The 5271-nt window shown below is 45.4% G+C and overlaps 1 protein-coding gene across 4 annotated transcripts in view; it reads left to right on the plus strand.

Moving 5' to 3' along the window:
• EDC3 (enhancer of mRNA decapping 3) overlaps window positions 1-5271 on the plus strand; it is a 125732-nt gene that overhangs the window by 4114 nt on the left and 116347 nt on the right. For 3 of the 4 annotated variants that reach the window (XM_006753718.2, XM_006753719.2, XM_015564571.1), the window contains exon 2: window positions 4872-5004. The exons of the other annotated variant lie outside the window; for it this stretch is intronic. The gene's annotated coding sequence lies outside the window, so the exon portion shown is untranslated. The remainder of the gene's footprint in view (window positions 1-4871; window positions 5005-5271) is intronic. 4 annotated transcript variants of the gene reach the window in all.

The following is a 5271-nucleotide window of genomic DNA, read 5'->3' on the forward strand; positions in this document are numbered from 1 at the left end:
CCCCCCCCTCAGGGTGGGGGTCCCCATTGGGTTGCCTGGCCAGTCTGGGTGAGGGGCTGAGGGCTGTTTTCAGGCTGGAGGGCGACTGAAGCTCCCAACCTCTCCGTTTTTTCTTTCTTTCTTTTTTATTCTGGGATTTATTTACTTTCTATGGCTGTCACTGGAACTGAGAGCCGGCTTTAGCTCTGAGGCTGGCTCCAGCTTGAGGCCTCGGCTGCTGAAAGCAGGTATCTAGTCTTTGTTTAGCTTCTATAATTGAAACACTGTTGCCATCACTGCCACTCGAAGCTCCGAGGCCGGCTGGCTGAAAACATCTATCTGGAGCTTGTTTAACTTCTTTAATTGTAACATTGTTTCTTAGACTGCAGCTCAAAAGGCTGAGGGCGGTTTTCAGGCTGGCAGGTAACTGAAGCTCCCAGCCTCTCCTTTTTTTCTTTTTCATTCTGGGATTTATTTACTTTCTATGGCTGTCACTGGAACTGAGAGCCGGCTTTAGCTCTGAGGCTGGCTCCAGCTTGAGGCCTCGGCTGCTGAAAGCAGGTATCTAGTCTTTGTTTAGCTTCTATAATTGAAACACTGTTGCCATCACTGCCACTCGAAGCTCCGAGGCCGGCTGGCTGAAAACATCTATCTGGAGCTTGTTTAACTTCTTTAATTGTAACATTGTTTCTTAGACTGCAGCTCAGAGGCTGGCAGCAGCAGGCGGGGACCCTTGGCTTCCTCCATCACTGGAGCAAGCAAGCCTCCTGTTCGTTTCAGCTGCCTGGCTGCTGGCCGCCATCTTGGTTGGCAGTTAATTTGCATATTGCCCTGATTTGCCAATGGGAATAGTTTGGGGGTATGGTCAATTTGCATGTTTCTCTTTTATTAGGATTGATTTCAGAGAGGAACAGGGCGGGGGGAGAAACATTAATAATGAGAATCATAGATTGGCTGCGTCCTGCACGCCCCCCCTACTGGAGATCTAGCCTGCAACCCATGCATGTGCCCTGACCGGGAATTGAACTGTGACTTCCAGGTTCATAGGTCAACGCTCAACCACTGAGCCATGTGTTTTTTCTATAAATTGGCCTCCATATACCTGGGTTTCTGCCTCCACAGATTCAATCTAGTGTGGATTGAAAACAGTATTTTCAATTCTCAGTTGGGAATCTATCAATATAGGTCAACTGTATGCATTGTTTATGCCATTTTATGTAAGGGACTTGAGTATTGGTAGATTTTGGTATCTTCGTGGGTGCAAGAGTGTCCTAGAACCAATCCCCTGTGGCTACCAAGGGACAGTGTTAAGTTTTTTGGGAATCAAAAGTTCAGAGATTTTAGACTGCCCCTAACTCCCTCATTGTTCAAGAACAACTGTACTACCATGGTAAATTAGTTGAGAAATGTTCCTTCCTTTTATATTCTCTGAAAGAGTTTGTCAATTATTTCTTTCTATATGTCTGATAGTATTTACCAATGAAGTCCCTGGGGAAGGACTTTTATGGGTAGATTTTAATTACTAAATCAATTTCTTTACTTGATATAGGTCTATCCACATTTTCTTTTATTCTTAACTCACTTTTGGTAATTTGTATCATTCTGGGAATTGGTCCATTTCATATTTTTTTCATTTTTCTTTTTGAACTTGTATCCATCCATTTTCACAAAATTTTGTCTTAAAGCAGAAGTCAGCAAACTTCTGTAAAGGTCCAGATGGTAGGCTTTGTGAGCCATGTAGCTTTTGTCATAACTGTTCAACTTTTTCATTGTAGTGCAAAAAACAGCCACAGACAACAAGCAAACAGCCAAGCATGGTTGTGTTCCCATATTGGTAGTGAGCAAGATTTGGCCCATGCACTGTACTTTTCTGATGAAGTAATAAATGTTATGGTCAAAAATCTTTTATTGATAATTCAATTATCTAGGCAGATCAAGTTTATGAAAAGTAGTGTGGAAATTGATTCTCTTGCTTGCATATGCTCAGTGGTTAGAGTGTCAGCCCATCCATGGAAGGGTTGCAGGTTCGATTCCAAGTCAGGGGCAAGTCCCTGGGTTGCAGGTTAAATCCCCAGCGGGTCAGGACATTTCGGGGAGGCAACCAATCCATGTGTCTGTCTCACATCAATGTCCCTCCCTCCCTCCCTAAAAATTAATGGAAAAAGATATCCTTGGATAAGGATTAACAACAACAACAAAAGAAGTAAATATCTTTTCACATTTGATTAATTTCTGGTATTTTAAAAATTCTTACTATAGCTTTTCATTCTGCATCTATCCTATATAATAAAAGGGAAATATGCAAATTGACTCTAAAGGCAGAATGATCATAACGACTGCTGGACCAGTCACTGTGAGGCTCACTGACCACTTTTGGTTTTTTTCCCCCGGCCAGCAGGCTCTGATCGCCTGATGGGAACTGGGAACCACTGGTAGGAGATGTGGGTGGTGCCAGACCAAGGCCCCCACCCCCACTAGTTGCCCCACACACAGGGCAACCCACAGCAGGGGCAGGGCCGGCAAGCGGGCAGGAACAGCCAACTTCTCAGTCCCTTACCCCAGCTGTCAGGCACCGAGCACCCAATGGCAAAAGGGGAACTAGGAGTGGATGGCAGCAGGGGGTGGGGCCAGCTGTGGGCAGCCAGGGAAGATGGCCCTGATCGCAGGCCAGGCCTAGAAACTGTACCCATGCACGAATTTCATGCACTGGGCCTCTAGTCTAAAATAAGCATCAGAATAGAATCATGATGGGCATAAATGATCAGAAAAGAAATTCATACTTTTGTTACATTAAGTAGACAAAGGCTGATCAGTCTGGGGAAAATAAGCCTGAAGTATATATGTGTATTTTGTTTCGTTTACTGTCATCAGTGTTGTGGAAATTGTGTTGTATGGGAAATTTACCTGATTTATTAAATTTTTATAGATATATTGATAATTGTTGCAACTCAGTGAGGATATGTGAAGGTTTATTATGCTGTTCTACCTACATTTTTGTAGTTTGAAATTTTCTATAATAAAATGTGAAAAAAAAAAGTCTTATGGATGAGCCTGCTAATGCATTGCTTCTTTTATTTCTGTTCTGTCAGGATAGTTTTGTGATACTTGCTCAATTAGATCACTAGAGAACTACCTCAGTTTGTCTTTAGGTTTTTATATTTTTGATTACCATAGGAGTGCTTTTTTGCTTCTTTGTATGCTTTTTTGTTACTTTTCCTTTTTTATATTTTATGTAGATATATTTCTAAAATTAATATTTGAAACCGCTTGAAATACTACTCTATTTTGTATTTTCATGAAAAACACTAAGCCAGTGTTTCATTTTATACTTAATACTAGAGGCCCGGTGCACAAAAATTTGTGCAATTGGGGAGGAAGTGGGTCACCCAGCCCGGCCAGTGCCCTCTCGCAGTCTGGGACCCCTCGGGAGATAACGACCTGCTGGCTTAGGCCTGCTCCCGGGTGGCAGGGGCAGGCCCAATCCCTAGGTGCAGCCCCTGGTTGGGCTCAGAGCAGGGCTTATTGGGGAATTGGGGCACCGCCCCCTGTCATGCACAGAGCAGGGCGATCGGGAGGTTGTGATGCCACCCTCAGTCATGCTCAGGGTAGGGCCGATAGGGGGTTGCGGCACCACCCCCTGTCACACTCAAGACAGGGTCGATGGGGAGGTTGCGGCGCCACCCCCTGTCACGCACAGAGCAGGGCCAATCAGGGGGTTGGGGCACTGCCCCTGTCACTCACAGAGCAGGGCCCATCAGGGGGTTGGGGCGCCGCCCTCTATCACCCACAGAGCAGGGCCGATCAGGGGGTTGGGGCGTCACACCCTGTCACACACAGAGCCGCAGGGCGATCAGGGGGTTGGGGCACCTTCCCCTGTCACGGACAGAGCAGGGTGGATAGGGAGGTTGTGGCCCCGCCCCCTGTCACACACTGAGCCGCAGGACGATCAGGGGGTTTGGGCGCTGCCTGCTGTCTCGCTGATCCCGGTGCTGGGAGGTTTGCGGCTCCGCTGATCCCGGTGCTGGGAGGTATATTACCCTTTTACTATATAGGATAGAGGCCTGGTGCACGGGTGGGGGCTGGCTGGTTTGGCCCGAAGGGATTTGAAACTTTGTTGCGACTCCAGCTCTGAGATCCCAGCTGACTGAAAACAGGTTTCTGGGTTTTTGTTTAGCTTCTGTATTTGTAACAATGTTTCAAACTGCCAGCTCAGAGGCCAGCAGCGGCAGGTGGGGAACATCAGAGTCCTCGGTCACTGAAGCAAGCAAGCCTCATGTTAGTTTCAAGCTGCCTGGCTGCCGACCGCCATCTTGGCTGGTAGTTAATTTGCATATTGCCCTGATTAGCCAATGGGAAGGGTAGTGGTCGTATGCCAATTACCATGTTTCGCTTTTATTAGATAGGATTGTAAGTTACATATATACTCATATACTCATCTGCTATTTCCTGACTTCTGTGTCTAGGGCACAGTTAGATGTTATATCTTATATAGGATTTTGCATAGAGTATGCTTAAAGGATAATTGTATTTTTAGAACCATTTCCAAAAAACAGCCAGGCATTTTTAAAAATATATTTTTATTGATTTCATAGAGGAAGGGGAGAGGAAGAGCGGGATAGAAACAGTAATGATGTGAGAGAGTCACTGATCGGCTGCCTCCTGCACTGGAGATTGAGCCTACAACCCAGGCCTATCCCCTTGGCCGGAGAATTGAAGCAGGGACCCTCAGTCTGTAGGCCAACACTCTAGCCCCTTTGCCAAACTGGCTAGGGCCAGGCAGGCATTTAGATACAAATATTTAGGTACTCTAGACTTTGAGTGATAAACTTCTATCAGATTTATTATGTCTAATTCATTCATTGATTATTTATTGAGTTCCGTTTCTATTCTAGGCATTCTTATTGACTGAACAAGACAGTCAAGGTTCCTTGCCTTCATGGAGCTTACAGTCTAGTGGGGTGACACAACATAAACAAATAAATAAGATAATTCATATGGGTGATTTATTCTGAGCTCATACAGAAGGTAAGATGCTTTCGAGAGTTGCGGAATAGATTGGGTACCCAGGAAAGCCTCTTTGGATGGTAACATTTTAGCAGATACCCGAAAGACAAGATAGAACTAGCCATTCACAGAGTTAGGGAGAGTGTGTTCTGAGACTACCTGGTGCAACGTTCTGTAGGGAAGGAACAAGCTTAACATGTTTGAGGAACAGTAGTAAGACCAGTGTGTCTGCAGGACAGTGGAAAGGGAATGGTGAGAGATGAAGCTGTGTGATGTTAGCAGAAATCA

Source organism: Myotis davidii, unplaced genomic scaffold (genome assembly GCF_000327345.1).
Source record: "Myotis davidii unplaced genomic scaffold, ASM32734v1 scaffold992, whole genome shotgun sequence".
In the NCBI taxonomy this organism is placed as follows: domain Eukaryota; kingdom Metazoa; phylum Chordata; class Mammalia; order Chiroptera; family Vespertilionidae; genus Myotis; species Myotis davidii.